Here is a 17,691-nt window from a genome sequence, read left to right as displayed (position 1 = left end):
CCTGGGAATTTGGGGGAGGGGGTGGAGGAGTTGGGATTGATGTTCAGGCATCAGAACACTGAAATTTAGATTAATGGCAAAGGCGTGTGTGTGTGTGTGTGTGTGTGTGTGTGTGTGTGTTTCTTAACCTCGCTACTAGGTGGTTAAGAAAATTATTCAAGGCTGATCAGAGTAGAGGTATTTCAAGTTGCTTTAGAGAGAAAATTACAAAAAAATTATCTTCGGGAGCCAGACAACCTTTTGGAATTCTAGTAGGAGAGCTCCAACAGAAGTGAGATGAAGCCCCCCTTGGTAATAACAGCAAGGTCCACTTGGCAAGACTGATTGTAACAGAAGTGGTAACAATGTGGATAGAATAATCAACTGAGACCGTCCTTCCTTGGTATGTGTGTGTGTGCGGTGAGGTGGTAGCAGAGTCAAGTGTTAGAGTAAGACAATGCTAAGAACGCCAAAGAGTATCATGAGTGATCCAGGATCCTCTCGGGATAAAAGAGGGGCTGGAAGGCTGCGGGTTTCTTGGAGTCTACTGAGTGGAACCCCACGCGTCACTAAAACAAATTTTCATTAGCTTCATGTTTGTTACCCTCGTCCTTGGTAGCCACCGGAGCAATGGACTGTAGTTATCTGCCAGTTCCATTGGATTGGGGGGCTCATTGACCAAAAGGGGCCATAGTGAATTCATCTCTATATGCCTAGTGTTTAGCAAATGTTTTTACTGAGTCGATTACTAAATCCATCTTCTATTTTTTTTCCAAAACTCTGAGATGCGATGAAAAAATTAGTGTCTCAGTAGGACTTCTGCTCATCTACAGAGTAAGGACTACACAAGTGTTAACTATGCCTGCCATGGTTACTATTATTTCTAAGTTTGCCTTGAACCTTCATATGTAAAACTTTGGTATTTTTATATGATCACATTTCTCTGGTTCCTTCCTTCTGCCTTTTCTTTTGGTGGGTTATTTTTAAATTTTTGTTTTAAGTGGGCACCACACCCAATGTAGGGCTTGAACTCACAACCCTGAGATTAAGAGTTGAATGCTTTACCAGCTGAGCCAGGCATCCTTCTGTTTCCTTCCTTTTAATTTAAGGTATATGCAGTATGGCCTTGTACACAAAAGTTTGAAGTTTTATTTCTAGAATCCCCACAATTTTCTTCACAAATGTTTTTATTTCTCATATTTCCTGTTTCTTCTGAACATCTTTACAATGACTGGAGTCATTAAAGCTGTTCTCACAAGTAGTTTTTTTTTAAGATTTATTTATTTATTTGAGAGAAAGAGAGAGAGACCTTGCACATACAGAGGGAGAGGGAGAAACAGACTCTCCGCTGAGTAGAGAGCCCGATGTGGAGCTCCATCCCAGGACCCAGGATCACGTCCTGAGCCGAAGGCAGACGCTTAACTGACTGAACCACCCAGGGGCCCAGGAGTTGATTTTATATCAACTGGTTAGACACAGTCTCAGATATGGAATTTGTAACCAGTGTATAGTGTTCTCTCTTTACTTAAAAGGGATCCCTCCCTTGACCTCATTACAGTGTCCAATTACCATTTCATTTTTCATGAATGTCTATGACAAAATGCATAGTGTGGGGAAATCAACATTTCTACCCTACTCACTTTCACCTCAGCGAGCAGCTGCCTGACTTCAGCTTCACTGCGCATGAACACATCACTTTCTATAAAGCCTCAGTGCTTTTCTTCTGACCCTGAGCCAGGAGGCCGTTTTCATACTCCTCTTTCAAGCTTCGTTGGTTTGACATTATTAAAAAAAAAAATGAAACAAAAATCCCTCTTCATCCAAAAGTCTTTTCTCCTTTAAGATAGTCTCTTCTTCCTAACAGGTATGACTCTCAGCTCGTTTTTTTTTTTTTTTTTTTTTTTTTTTTAAGCCATCTAGTGAACAGGTTAATGCTGATCACACGATCACACTTGTTCTTTGCATCCTTTCGCTTTCTGGAGCGAGCCCCGGACTCCGCCCTCTCTGTCGGTCCTCCTGTGTGTGGTCCCCTCGCAGCTATATTATCTTTACCCTGCTCCGAACACTCTTAACTCCCCTTAGCCCCTTGGTTTTCTTTTTTTAAAGATTTTATTTATTTATTTGAGAGAGAGAGAATGAGAGATAGCACGAGAGGGAAGAGGGTCAGAGGGAGAAGCAGACTCCCTGCCGAGCAGGGAGCCCGATGTGGGACTCGATCTCGGGACTCCAGGATCATGACCTGAGCCGAAGGCAGTCGCTTAACCGACTGAGCCACCCAGGCGCCCCAGCTCCTTGGTTTTCTAAACCCATTCTAAAACTCACACATTCAAGGAAAAACTTATCTTCTTAAACTTTCCCTACTCTTAACAGCTCCCTTGAGTTTTGTGGGAACAGTGTTTTCTTTATGTAATACTAATATATCAACACATGTGTACTTCTTAGTAAAGATTCTTAAGCTTTTGTCTTTTCATGAATGGGTATTGCTCCCAGAGACCCTTTCTTCGATATGGGTTCCTTCTAAAATACATAATATGATCTTCCATATGCAGGAGATACAAGCTACCTGTTGTTAAAGTGGGTAACAATTAAAAATGTAATATTTACCCCTGCCAGCTAAGTAAATATTTCACTTACTTAATATGGCTCAGTGACACTTTGTTCAGATCCTGCCATTTCCTGCTTTCAGGGAATTGCTGTCTGTTGCTAACTTACTGCTTCTCTGGGTCTTCTTTTCCCACCTAGATCAGATGGAGAGTATGGGGCTTACGAAGCAGACCGGAACGTTGTTCTTATGAATTTTACTACCTGTATCACATGCCAACCTATCATAAAGGCCAGGTACTCATTCTCCAGGCTGACTGCTTATAAAAGTGGTGGGGAGATTTATTTGAGAGAGAAGGAACCCATAGAAGCTTCTAGTGCCAGATTGTTGGGGTTGAAGTTCAGGTTTTGCCATACTCTAGCTGTGCAATTTTGTCCAGTTACTTAACTTCTTTGTGCCTCAGTTTCCTGTTATAAAAAGGATATAAAAAAAATACTTGTATTACTCTCGTGGAGTTACCATAAGGAGCAAATGAGTAAATATATGAAACAGAGCAAGCTCCATGTAATACAAGCTACCACTGCCGCAATTACTACTATTTTTAGGTATGCTTTGAGTTTTTGTATGTGTGTGTGGATTCAGATGCTACACATAAAAACTCATGAAAATGAATTGTTGGGTTTATTCATCCTTAAGGAATAGATTCTGGAAGGTTAGAAGAGCAGACACCGGACATCTGGGTGGCTCAGTCAGTTAAGCGTCTGCCTTCGGCTCAGGTCATGATCCCAGGGTCCTGGGATCAAGTCCTGCATGGGGCTCCCTGCTCAGCAGAGAACTGGCTTCTCCTTCTGCCTCCCACTCCCTCTGGTTGTGCTTTCTCTCTCTCTCTCTCTCCTTTTCTCTCTCTCACACACACACACACACAAAGAAATAAATAAAATCTAAAAAAAAAAAAAAAAAGAGCAGACACCAAGTTTCATCTGCTAAGGCAAAGCCAACCCCGGAAGGGGGTGAGAAGAGTATAAACTAGCTCCTGTTCTAAACCACTTTCTGCACTCTTCACAACCATTGTGTCCAAAGAAAGGCTGAGGAACTCTTCCAGACGAAAGGAGATGAAAGGGGCATGGCAGCTAAATGCAACTCAGAATCCTGGGTTGGATCCTAGGTTGCCATAAGGGCATGATTGGGAAAATTAGAAGAATTTGAATACAGACTGGATGATAGGTATTGATTATGGTATCATTGTTAAACTTACCATTGCAATGTGGTTGTGTGAGAGGATGTTCTTGTTCTGGGTGTGTGTGTGCACATCGAAAGAGAAAAGAGAGTGAGATGAAGAGAAAGAGACTGGAAAAGTAAATGTGGCAAAATGTTAACATTTGATGAATTTGGGTTATATAGGATTCTTTTTCCTGTTTTTGCAACTTCTCTATAAATTTGAAACTATTTCAAATTAAAAAGTGAAAAAAAATTAGTCCTGTGATTTGGAGACCCGTTCTCCAACTTGAAAGATGGAGGAGTTTTAATTTATGGTCTGTAAGAATGATGATAATAGGGGCACCTAGGGGCTCAGTTGGTTAAGCATCTGCCTTCAGCTGGGGTCATGATCCCAGGCTCCTGGGATCAGTCCTGCATAGCATCCAGCTCCCTGCTCAGGGGGTAGTCTGCTTCTCCCTCTCCCTCTGTCTGCCTCTCTGCCTACTTGTGCTCTCTGTCTCTCTAATAGATAAATAAATAAATAAACTCTTTTAAAAAAAAGAATGATGATAATATTTTCTGAGCTGCAGATTGGACTACTTTGTCTAAAGAGTCTTTTAAAATATTTTAAATATAAAAATCCTCCAAAGATGGCAAATTAAGGCACACGTTGGATATACTTCTGTTGAAAAGAACAAAAATCCATGAGAAAAGGGCACCTGGGTGGCTCTGTCATTAAGCGTCTGCCTTCGGCTCAGGTCATGATCCCAGGGTCCTAGGAGCGAGCCCCACATTGGGGTTCCTGCTCCACGGGAAGCCTGCTTCTCCCTCTCCCACTGTCTTTCTCTCTGTCAAATAAATAAATAAAATCTTTAAAAAAATACATGAGAAAAAATAATTGATTGAATTACATTTATTGGTTAATAGAAGAGTTGTCATTTACCCATTTTAAAGTCAATGGTATATTGATCCTCTTGTATTGTTTGAAGAACTTGGTTTGCTCAACAATTTTTTTCTCAAAATTTTTAAACAAATATCAGAGTAACAGAATTGAGTTATCATTGTTGAAACTTCCAATTCATCTAAAGTTCTCACTATAAAAATATGAGTACTTAAAAAATATAAGTTGACCCCAAAATGAAAGGACAGGTTATATATTTTCTTTAGGTCTGAAATATTTACATTATAGAATAAAAATGTATAACTACATTTTATCATCTCTGATACACTGTTTCTTTTTTTGTGTCATCATTCAGGTATTAAGATCTCTTTAAGATACGCTTTTATGATACAAACTTAATTTTCAAATCATATTACCGAAGAGCAGTGAATGTTCAAAACGTGACAAGTTGGCTTCCAGTTTAAAATGGAATGTGCTTCAGTTCAACCTCTCCTCGTTTTATATAGCCAGTATCTCACCCAGATGAACCCACATAAAAATGATGAATCCACCATCAATTCAAGTGACACTGAAATGAAGCCTGAGCGGCAGGAGGAATCTGAGAAGGAATGTCATTAAGTGACAATCTTATGAAACTTGATGGACGATCCCCCTGTCAGTAGCTATCAAAGCTTTGCTTCCTGACATGGAAGATCTTGCTGGAGGTTGAGAGAGGCTTTGCATACTCTTTGGTTCAAGAACTCAGGACAGTTACTAGCCAGAAAATTGGGCCGCCAGTTCTCAGCTGTGAAGGTTAAAAATAAAACGATAAGCAGTGGGAAGCAAAGGAAGAAGGGGAAGGAAAGAAAGGAGACAAAGGTAGCAATACCAGCGTTATTAAAAGCAAAAATAATTTGTCAGGAGAACAAGGATCATTTTATATTGATGCAAGATATAATCCACAATGAAGATGTAAAATTCATGAGCCTTCTTAAAAGAAATAAAGAAAAAAGTTTCTGGAATAGTAAAGAGAAAATGACAAATAAAATTGTAAGAGGCATTAACACATTTTTCTCAAGATTTCGGAGAGATTGTAAAGTAAATAAGATTGAATCAGTAGGTAGATATTGGACTTTGTATTTTACAAGCAGAGACTAGACCTTTGTCACACATCCGTGGAACTTTTGCAGCAGCTGGTCATATACTTGGACGCAAAAGGAATTTTACTATGTAATAAAAATGAGAAAATGTAGAAAACATATTTATATAATCATAACTAACATACACTAAGAAAAGTTTAAACAAACAAAACTCTTCAATCTATGAATTATCTAACAATTTCCAAAATAGTCTGAGAATATTTATGTTTTCCATAATGAATTCCAAAGTTCATTTATAATCTTTAGGTGAATATTCATTGCAACTCCCTTTGTAACAATAAAATGGTGGAAATAACCCAAATGTTTGCCAATGGGGGACTCAGACACACATCGATGGAGAAGTATGCAGCTGTAAATAAGGAGCATCTCTATATGCTGCTATTGATATATACTCTGTAGGATCTATTGTTACCCGAAAAAAACAAGATGAAAGAAAATATATAATATTCCACTTTTTATCCCCCAAATGTGGCAGGGATACGAATATATATTTGCTTATACTTGAAATCATAAAAACACAAGGGAATAATTTAAAAAAAAACTGAAAAAAAATGGTTACCTATACTGGGAATAGGGTGAAGGAAACACAGATTAAAAACTACACTTTGGATTATCCCTTGTTTTGGGAATTTGATTTTGGAAACATGTAAAGATTTTATATAATTATAAAAGTAAAATTAAATTTCAAAAGTAATTCCTAAAAACAGAAAGTAAAATAAAGATTACTGTGTTGAGTTAGTAGCTTAACTATACAGAGAAAAATTATTTCAAGTGGCTTAAAAAATAGTACTTTAACGTGTAAACACTTCGGGATATACCCAAGGGATAAAAAGTATTGCAAGTACACCTTAATATGATATATATGATACATATATAGTTTATATACAATATAATATATATTACATATATATATTACATATATACACACACACATACCTACCTACACACACATTTTTTTTTTCTTTGCCAGAATGCTGGAATTTCTGGGATATTCTGATGATTCAGTAGAACAGACTATGGGATAGAGTCCTGGAAAGTAGGACTTAGAAAATCTAAGATTTTTATATAATATATATAAGATTGGGAATGCCGAATTCTCCAAAGGCTATGTATTACTGAAATCTGCAAGGTGACTGCCTTTACTGGGACCCAAACCCGATAAGACTAAAACTTTATTGGAAAAATCCTTTAAGTAAAAGACTAGTTTATTAAGTGGATGTGTAAGGTGTATGTGAAGTCTTCAAAGCCTGGAAATAGAAAGTTGCAAGCAATTCCTACAGAATTTTTTTGTCTTAAAAAATATATAGATATAAATGTATCTCTCTCTTTAGTCCCTAAAACAATCACTTCCAGGAATTCACACTATTGCTGAGATTTGCTCTCTTGCAAGGTTTTCTAATGGTATAATAGTCCTTTTTTTTTTTTAAAGATTTTATTTATTTGACACAGAGAGATAGCGAGAGCAGGAACACAAGCAGGGGGAATGGGAGAGGGAGAAGCAGGCTTCCCGCGGAGCAGGGAGCCCGATGTGGGGCTCGATCCCAGGACCCTGGGATCATGACCTGAGCCGAAGGCAGACGCTTAACGACTGAGCCACCCAGGCGCCCCAATAGTCCTTATTTTTGAACTATCAGGTAGAAAAAAGTCATTTAATTTGACAATAAGATAAAATTTTGATTCTAAGAAGACTTATTAGAAGATTCCGAAATGTGCACCGGAATATTTTTGAAATGTCCTTCAAATAGGTAAAATTTAAACTGGAAAGAGTAAAAAGTTAAACATTTCCTATTTATAAAATGTCAAACTATTTTTCCTCATCTGGTTAAAAAGTTGGTACCAAAGTCACTAAATAGGTTCATATAGTAAACAATTAATCTTTTGTTGGATTCATTCCTAGTTCTATTTCAGGAACTCACCTTTGTTTTCCTCATTGGTTTCCACCTCTATGTAACTTATGTTATCAAGCTATCTTTCATAAAATCTTCTAAGTGGCCTCTTATTCTTTATGGACTATGGTGCGGGAATAACTAACTCACTAGTTAAATTTAAAAACTACAACAAACTAGGGGCACCCGAGGGGCTCAGTCGGTTAAGCCTTTGCTTTGGGCTCAGTCATGATCCTGGAGTCCTGGGATGAGTCCCTACGGTGGGCTCCTTGCTCAGCAGGGAGTCTTTTTCTCCCTCTCCCTCTGCTTGTTGCTCCCCCTGCTTGCCCTCCCTCCCCTTGCTCGTGCATGAGCCCGCTCTCTCTCTCAAATAAATAAATAAAATATTAAAAAAAAAACTTCAACCAACTAAAGATTGACACAGTGATGTGACTTGCATTCCTATCTTCACATTAACAACCACAGACTTCATTTTCTAAAATACCTCAGGGAATGAAATATCTAGCCACACTATCAGCTAAATTCTCTCAAACTCATTATCTGGATTTGGTGTTTCACCTGCATGGTCAAAGCCTGGAATCTGAAAGCTTGAAATTTCTTGGAATCAAAAGTTATTTAATGAACAAAATTAATTTCAGGAAGGGATAGGTTTAAAGTCTTTGCCAACAAAAAGTCAAAGAGATTTATTAAGGCTCTAAAATAAGTCATTTTTTTTAACATATTAAGGGATATTTTGGTTCCCCCAAAGGACTCTGAATTGGCTAAGCATTTAACAGTAAGAATGACTTTAAATGTTTTTTTTTCATCTCAGTACATAAAATCAGTTAATTTCATGTCATCAAATTGTCATTCCCAATTCATATCTTTCACAATAAAATTTTATCTGCACAATTCTGGTTTTGATTCTTACACAGCATTATACTGAGTTCTCTTTCTCAGCATCCTGAGGTTTTCATCTGAGACCATAGTAGGTATATAGAAGCATATTCCCCCCATGAGGGCCCAGAACCCCCTGGAGCTGAAAGTCCTCCATCCTCTGCTCTCTGCCTCGTAAACTTGTCCTTCAACTCCATGCACTTTCAGAACTACACTTAGATTAGCTCTAAGGAGGCAAGTACTTTGTTATCTCAGGAGGAAAGACCAGGATCCCCACAGGAAAGTGTGGAGAGTCTTCCATGTGCCTGCCCTCAGCCTGGAGCTTTGTATTTGCTACCTCATTCCATCCAGTCAGCAACACCAAGAGGGAAGAAATCTCCATTTTTTAAAATGTTAAATTACAGTAGAGTTAACATACAGTGTTATATTAGTTTCAGGTGTATAATACAGTGATCCACCACTTCCATACGTCACTCGGTTCTCCTCACAAGTGTGCTGCTTCATCCCCATCACCTGTTTCACTCCTCCCCGCCTCCCCTCTGGTAACCCTCAGTTTGCACTACTCTTGTAGTGAAGAATCTGTGTTTTGGTTTCTATCTCTCTCTCTTTTCCCCCCCTTTGTTTGTTTTTTTGTTTGTTTCTTAAATTCCACATATGAGTGAAATCATATGGTATTTGTCTTTCTCTGATTTCACTTAGCATTAGATTCTCTAGTTCCATCGATGTCCTTGCAAATAGCAAGATTTCATCTTTTCTGATGGCTGAGTAGTATTCCATTGTATATATTCCATTGTATATATATATAGTAGGATTCCATTGTGTGTGTGTGTGTGTGTGTGTGTGTGTATACATGGAATATGGAATACATTCCATTCATCTATTAGTGGACGCTTGGGCTGCTTCCATAATTTGGCTATGGTAAATAATGCTGCTATAAACATAGAGGTGCATGTATCCCTTTGAGTTACTGTTTTTGTGTTTGGGAGGTAAAAACCCTAGTAGTGTGATTATTGAATCATAGGGTAGTTCTATTTTTAACTTTTTGAGGAACCACCCTACTGTTTTCCCCAGTTGCACCAGTTTGCATTCCCAACAGTGCACAAGAGTTCCCTTTGTTCCACATCCTTGCCATCATTTACTGTCAAAGAATCTCCATCTTACACACTAGGAAATTGAGCCCAGAGAGGGCCCTGGGCTACTTAGTTGTGTCTGTCAGCCTGTCTAATCCAAAGCCTTTTGTCTACACTACTACTTCCTTTGTGAACTAGTACCATGCACAGTCACATGGCGGAAAGCAGAGCCTTGAGGAAATGACCACTGATCCATATGTGTTGATCAGGCCATGGGCATGAGGGAAATCAGGCAGTTTGTGGGTACATGGGGTGGAAATCAGGAAGTGACCACAATAATGTGGGAAGTGGGGCACTGCAAAAAACTGGGGAAATAAACATTTTTCAAACTTCACATTTCCCCCTTCAGGCCAGACCAAGTTGGAGCTTGTTTTATAGTAGAAATGAGGCAGCCCAACCAGTCTGTAGGGCAAAACGTTTTTGTTGAAAAGCCCAGTAAGTGTCATTCTCATGAAACAGTCTTTTTCTAGATCGAGGGTCTTTTCTTTTATGTGCTCTGTAGAATGGAGTGTGCATGTTTGGGTGGGAATATGTTGGCCACAAGTTTCCATCTTTATTTTTCCTCTCCGTGTTGTTTAGTGTCTCTTTTCCTCTCACTCTATCCAAAGATACTGGCTGACGGAGCCTAGCAAAGTGCCCCCTTTTATCCACAGTTAAACACTCAAATATGGATAGATGGCTCTTTTAGGTAGGAGAGCACAAGATCTGGTTATAGCAAAACTGGGCAGCACATTGGTAACTCCAGATGCTGAGGCAACCTTGATGTCTCCCTTCCACTCCCCACAAGGCACTGCGCTCTGATGGTCAGAGGGAGGCAGGGCATGGGCTTGCCAAGGGTTTTTACTGCTCTCTACATATCTTTTTTCTACATGGCAATTCAGCAGGATCTAGGCAAGCATCACTTGTTTTTAAGGATTGAAAGCAACTGAAAGTAGCTCAAGGAAAGGAGGATTCACCGGAAGGATCTGAGGTTATGTCCTGGAGTTCATTTGCAGGAACTGTGTCTGGACCTCCTGGGACCTCTTTCTGGCTTTCACTGTCTCCCTGATTGAGGTTCCAACTGCGCCTGCTATTTCCTAGGACTGTTGTAGCAAGGCTCACCTCATGACATGTTTACAGAGCTGTAACAGCTACACAACGGCTCAATTTTATTTTAAAAAGCGGCGTTCCTCTTAGCCAACGTGTTGCGAGTTGTTACAAACGATGCTGCAAAATGCTTGCAATAAAAGTCTTGTTAATTCACAGTCATTTAAAAACATTAAATGAATTGCATTTCCTTTTCATACATGTGCAGGATTGGAGGCTCTCATATCAAGACTGGATGGTCAAGATTCCAAAGAGGTTGGGAGTCATGGTTGGGGGTGGTCAAAGAATTTGTTTCCCCCACAAGGCATGTGGCTTTGAGCCAGCGTACCTTCTAGTTGGTTCCCCTCCATTCCCTTCTCTGTTTTCCACCCCCTTCTTGTAGTCAGTTTAACCAGGGGGCTGTGGAGTGTAAGGTATCTCTGTTAGTCTTTTAACATCTAAATGGTTGTTACTTCTGAGAGACATGGAGATTTATTGGGGTTGGGTGTGCTGTTCTGGTTCTCATCCTTTGAAAGTTTGAAAGTCTTTATTGTTGTGCCAAATATTTGACCAGAGGTCCAAGTCCAGAAGGTCAGACTCAGAAGGTGAACCAGTGGGTTGTAAAGAGCTACATAAAGGTCATTGAATCTCGAGTGAAGGACTAAGATTAAGGAACAGAAAGGCAAATTTAGATTCATTTAAAGAAATGATATAAATTGAGTATTCAGGAGGATAAAGAATGGAAAGAACTTGCAGTGGTCTTTGTTCTTGGGTAAATGGCGGGTTGGTCACCTCTATTGCCATGGCTATGACCCTACTGTACTATTCATACTACTGTAACCTTCAGAAGACAGGACTTGATGAGTCATGCACACTTGCAGAGGGTTTGGTCAGGGCAACACTGGAAGTACTAAAATGGTCAATGCTGTCAGCGCTAAAAGATCAAGAGATGCCCTTTGGTCAGATTCAATAAAGAAAGAACATTCAGAGACACAGAGATATGGAGGCAATCTTCTGCCCTCCTAGGAGAGGATATGCAGGAGATGACAGCAAGCATTTGGGTGAATCCCTCCATCTCAGCTTGGAGGGAGTTCATGCCCTCTGGCAGAAAGGGGGGGGGAGTAATTTCATTAGTCCTCCATGTTCTGCCGGGACTCTATATCCAGAGTTTTAAGGCAAGAGTGGGACCAATATTCCCAGTCCATTTGTGAATGACCTCAGAGAATGAGGTAGGGGAGAGGAAGATACCACCTTTAATCCACCCAGGAGGAGTCCCTAAAGCCTCATTAGTATCTCACCTGTTTGGTCTAATTGAAGGGTGTAAATACAGTGTTCTTTTTTAACCTAAACTTGATTGATTGATTGATTGATGAATTAATTGATTGATCAGTAGGCATTGGGGACTTCAACATGAAAATTATACGATCAAAACCCTTAAGGAGCTCAGAGTTTAAATGGGGGATATAAACATTTATGATATTGTGTGATAATGACAACAATAAAGCAAATAAAGATATAAGGAATCTTCTGCGCTTTCCATTGGACAAAATGTCCCTGGGAGGTCCTTTACCTGAAGCCGTGTGGGCCCAGCTCCAGCTCCGGCTATTCTAAATGAGTCTAAAGATAACATATTATCTCATATCTGGAGCCATGCCCGCTCTCTGAAATTTCCCAGTGGCTACCAAGTTATTGGTCTCGTCCCTACAGGCCCATTAATTATTATCCATCCCACCTTGCTACCAGACACCGGACAGGTAGTAGCAGGAACAGGACCACATGGGTTTGTCCCGCACAGTATTTGAAATAGGCCTGTTTCCAGTCTGGCTCTTGCTGGGGAACCAGCACCTTTGCTTCCTGATTTCTATCACATGCTTTCATGTAGCCCTGTCTCCCAAGGCCAGCTGGTAGAAGAGCTCAAAGGGCAAGAAACCAGTCTTGGAGGGACCTGACGCTCAAGAAATGAGCAGTAAACACTCAGCACATCATTATCATGGATAATTTAGCAAGACATGAAAATAGATGGCCCCAGTGGAGTCATACTAGAATTAACAGACTGTCTCTTGCTCTTAGCATTTCCTTCTGTGCGAGTATTTTCTTGCTGCACACGAGAAACTATAAAAGATATTCTGTTAGGAAGATGAAAAAAATGCTTGTTTTAGAGAAACCTGGTGAGGGTTCAAGGATCACCTATCTATTGGCCAAACTGAGTTTCAGTGGCTTAAAAATAAAATAAGAAAAATAAACACAGGCAGTCTTTCCTTCTCTTTCTACTTAAAGGCACATTTTCCAAGGCTTTCTTCTCCACCTGAAAACAGGAATTGAGCAACAGTAAAAAGAGATACTAGATAAGACTAGAGTTTCAGCATCCTAAAGATGAATACTGTTCTTAGAAGTAAATGCTTGTATATATACACCACATCACAGCCATCAAAAGGAATGAGATCTTGCCATTTGCAATGATGTGGATGGAACTGGAGGGTGTTATGCTGAGTGAAATAAGTCAGTCAGAGAAAGACATGTATCGTATGACCTCACTGATATGAGGAATTCTTAATCTCAGGAAACAAACTGAGGGTTGCTGGAGTGGTGGGGGGTGGGAGGGATGGGGTGGCTGGGTGATAGACATTGGGGAGGGTATGTGCTATGGTGAGCGCTGTGAATTGTGCAAGACTGTTGAATCACAGACCTGTACCTCTGAAACAAATAATACATTATATGTTAAAAAAAGAAGAAGAAGAAGAAGATAGCAGGAGGGGAAGAATGAAGGGGAGGAAATCGGAGGGGGAGACGAACCATGAGAGACGATGGACTCTGCAAAACAAACTGAGGGTTCTAGAGGGGAGGCGGGTGGGGGGATGGGTTAGCCTGGTGATGGGTATTAAAGAGGGCACATACTGCATGGAGCACTGGGTGTTATACGCAAACAATGAATCATGGGACACTACATCAAAAACTAATGACGTAATGTATGGTGATTAACATAACAATAAAAAATTAAAAAAAAGAAGTAAATGCTTGGTTCCAGAAGCTCTCTGAATACCATGTAGCCCTGAAGAAACCACAATTGCTGGCTCAGACCTTGATAAAATAACATGCATTAGATGCTTTTCACTTCTAAGTGTGCCTGACAATGACACACACATACTATTTATATAAATACTATATACGCTAATATACTATAGATAGATGATAGATTAGATAGATAGATAGATAGATAGATAGATAGATAGATAGATAGATACTAATTTCTTTATTCTCTTAGAGCAAAAAGGATTAACACACCTTTCAAGTTCTGGTATGTTCTAAGACAAGTTAACCCAGAAACTGTCATGGAAAAACAGATTCAGCCAATATGTTATGTGGAAGCCCCTGTGGGTTAGTGTCGGGGATTGGACATTGTGCCCTCAGGGGGAAAAAGATGAGGTCAGAGCAGACTGGGAGAGATCAGGTCTGGCACTTCTGCAGCAGGGCCTGGAGTCAAAGATGATCTGATGGGAAGCCAGGCAGACAGTTGGACTGAGACATTCATCCATAGAGGGTGGCCAGAGAGGCACAGTTTGGATTGAGAATGTGGGTGCACCAGATCAAAGTAAGAGGCCTGCGGAAGGGGTGCAGGGCCCTGGAGAGAAGTCTCAGCCCCTGGGATAAAGTGGCAGTTACTTTTTATAGAGCGCTGGTGTGTGGGGTACTCTCGGGGAATCCTGAGAAGGGCATGGCGTCTCCAGCACTATTTGGGCATACCCTCCCACGGTATGGTGACCCAGGCAAAGAAAGGGACAAGGTACAAGAATCACGATAGCAGGGAGAAGCTGTACCAGATTCCATCCCAACACCAAAAAGTAGTTACAAAAAGTAGAAGAAGAGGATTTTTATCCCCCACTCTGAGCCCTAGAAAGGCTATACTGGACTGGGATTCGGTCTTCATTTCCATCAGGTCTAGGATTCTAATTGTTCATGGTACTGACTTTTGGCATGGGGATGATTATGATTGCTCAGGGTTTTGGTTGTTTAAATCCTACTTGGCTTGTACCAATAGGCACTAATGCCAAGCTTTTATGACTGAATCCATAGGCTTGTCAAAGAAATGGTAATGCCAAGAGATTTGCTGCAAGTTACTACTTGTGACCCATGCGTAATCCATTCTTGCTTGCTGTCGTGTGGTATTCTTCAGTTCCTAATCCCCTAAATCTAAAGAAAGCGTTGGCCAACTTTTTCTGTTAAGGGCCAGAGGGTACATACCTTAGGCTTTTCTGGCAACATTCCGGTCTGCCATTGTGGCAGGAATCTGTGGTAGACAATAAGACAACCAGGTATAGCTGTGTTCCAATAAAACTTTATGCACGAAACAGGCAGCAATCGGATCCGGGCTGTGGGCCACTGTGGCTGTTCCGTGATAGAAATAAACAGACAAACAGATAAATACATTTTATACTCTCCATGAGCAACTATTTTATTCTAGTTGTCTTTTCCTAAAGGACAAGGGGGAAGGAGGAGCCATTTTGCCTGCATGGAACTGTAAGTCACTGTCATTTACCTTCTCTCTTACATTTGTAACTTCGGAAGCTAATGGCCTTAAACCAAACTTCTTGCCTGCTTTTAAGATACAGAAGGGGCTGGAATGTGTTATTGCAGGTTTTTTAATTTTAAATTTTAATTTGTTATTTTTTCCTCCCGTCTAGTGAATATTCTTCACACACAGCCTCTGGTAAGAGTTGAGTAGCATCCCTTAGGCAGCCTCTACTCTTTCTTTCTCCCCATTTCACTGGCAACAGTGACCATCTAAACAGCCTTTGTAATTTTACTTTCTTTGGAGTGGCTTATCCAAGTAAAGAGTTAATAGATTTAAAGATGAGGTAAATGTGATTTCTCCTGAAATGCAGGAAAAGTACCCAACAGAGAACTTCAGTGAAAAACTACTAGAAGAGAGTTATCCTGGCCAAAATCAAGTCCAAAGGTTAAACACATTTGCCCTCCTTATCTAAAGAATGAAAATGCTCAGATCACAGGGTAGCACTTGATTAACACTAGATTCTCTTCAGCAATTAGCAGATACACCACCTGTTAGGGGTCCGATTGTGTCTTCCCAAAAGATCCAGTGAAAGGCTGACCCCTGGGACCAGCAGATGTCACCTTATTTGGAAATAAGATCTTTGCATATGTAATCAAGTTAAGTTGAAGTCATTAGGGTAGATCCTAATCCAGTATGACTGGTGCTTTTGTAAGGAGAGGGAAATCTGGACACAGACACACACACACAGAGGAGAATGCCACGTGACAACAGAAGCAGAGACTGGAGTGAGGTAACCACAAGCCAGGAAATATCAGGGAGGAGCGTTAACTTCCGCAAGCTAGGGGAGAAGCATGGAACAGGCTGTCAGAGGCCTCCAAAAGGAACCAACCTTGTTGGCACCTTGATTTTGGACTTCTAGCCTTCAGAACTGTTGAAAGCACACACTTCTATTGTTTTAAACTGTTCAGTTAGTGGCAATTTGTTATGGCAGTCCTAGAAAACTAGTATGCCCCAACTGTGGACCGACATCAAATAACTCAAATTCTGTAGCGCGCTCCCCTCTGCTCATGTTTGTTAAATGTGCTCCTCCTCACTATCTAGATACCTCGGTAGTTGAGTAAGCTTAGTAATTCTGTCATCATATGCAGAGGCTACATTCTGATTTTATTTTGAGGGATCTTGCAGATAACCTGGGACTTTCAAATCCAATGGAAGTGATCATTTGAATACTTGCCCTCTTTTCGTGATGTGAATTCGGAGCCAGGCCAAAGGCAGTTTGGCAAACCGTCAGCAACTGATAGTGTGATTGAAAAACCTGGTATGTCAGCTATTGTTCTCCTGTATTAGCTTCTTTGGGTCCTATGAACTCATGAAATATAACAAAGCACTGTATTGTCTAAACTCTTCTGAATATATGGCTAGTGATCACATAACTCCTTTTGTCTTCAGCTGCGCCCGTCAAAGAGGAATTCTCTGATGTCTTTGTTTCCCTTTAGAGCTTTCCCCTCTAATTTGATCTGTACTTGATGACATGGTTATAAAGAACGCCACGTACCTGGTAGAGCAGAATCACAAGCAAGCATGGCTAAAGTCATTCTGCGATGCAGGAAGGAACGTTCCCACACAGAAGAAGTCTAAGGGCTAACAGTTATTGAGTGAGTCCCATGGCCAAACACTTCTCTACATGCTTGACAGCAGATAACGTTTTTAGTCTTTTAAGGACCCTAAGGGGCAGGTGCTATTGCTCTCCTCCCTTTACAGCTAAGGAACCAATTTATGGCAATGGTAAGTAAAACTTACCCGAGGTCACAGGGCTAAGATTATGATGGTGGTCTGGTTGCAAAGTCTTTTCTTCAACCATTACTCTGTTTCTTTTCTACCTGGGAAATACTCCCATCCTGGAGCTGAACGTTGTCATGTTTTCCTCACTGAAAATCAGTGTTTTTATGTCCTTTTCAGCTAACGCAAACTTTGGATCTATGTACTTGCCCAAGGTTGCAGGATCGTCTTTGCAGGAAGGGGACTGAATGAGAGCCTCTGGAATTCAGCTCTAGAGCATTGGTGATTGGATGATGTTACAGATGTCTCTTGACCTTTGACTGATCTAGGCCACATGGGCACCATTTTTAAGCAATTATATTTTCTCCAACTAGGCCCGCTAACTGGAAATATCACAACATTTTCAAAATTAAATGTTTTATTTTTGTATCATGTTATTATACAATAGATTTAGTGATAGTGATAGTGATTGCTTGCAGGTCTATGTACTTCCATACACAACACACATTTGGGGTGAGGTATCAGAGACCCAGGAAAGAGAGAGCCAGAGTCCAGTGCTTCTCCTGGGGGAGGTCCTGTAGGCCAGTGGCTCCTAATGTTGAAGTGGTCAAGAGGAGAAAGGATTAGGGAATGGAAGGGTCAGAACTGCTTCTAGGACAGGGGTTTAATCCCATCGGTCCCAACAGC

General features: G+C 40.5%; 1 long non-coding RNA gene across 2 annotated transcripts in view; it reads left to right on the top strand.

Moving 5' to 3' along the window:
• LOC113927357 overlaps window positions 1-7,900 on the top strand; it is a 43,547-nt gene extending 35,647 nt beyond the window's left edge. For both annotated transcript variants that reach the window (XR_003521599.2, XR_003521598.2), the window contains one exon: window positions 4,975-7,900. This is a non-coding gene — a long non-coding RNA (uncharacterized LOC113927357). The remainder of the gene's footprint in view (window positions 1-4,974) is intronic.
• Window positions 7,901-17,691: the final 9,791 nt, after the last annotated feature.

This window comes from Zalophus californianus, chromosome 7 (assembly GCF_009762305.2).
Source record: "Zalophus californianus isolate mZalCal1 chromosome 7, mZalCal1.pri.v2, whole genome shotgun sequence".
NCBI lineage: Eukaryota > Metazoa > Chordata > Mammalia > Carnivora > Otariidae > Zalophus > Zalophus californianus.
Note: the sequence above shows the minus strand (reverse complement) of the source record. Positions and strands in the feature narration are given on the sequence as shown.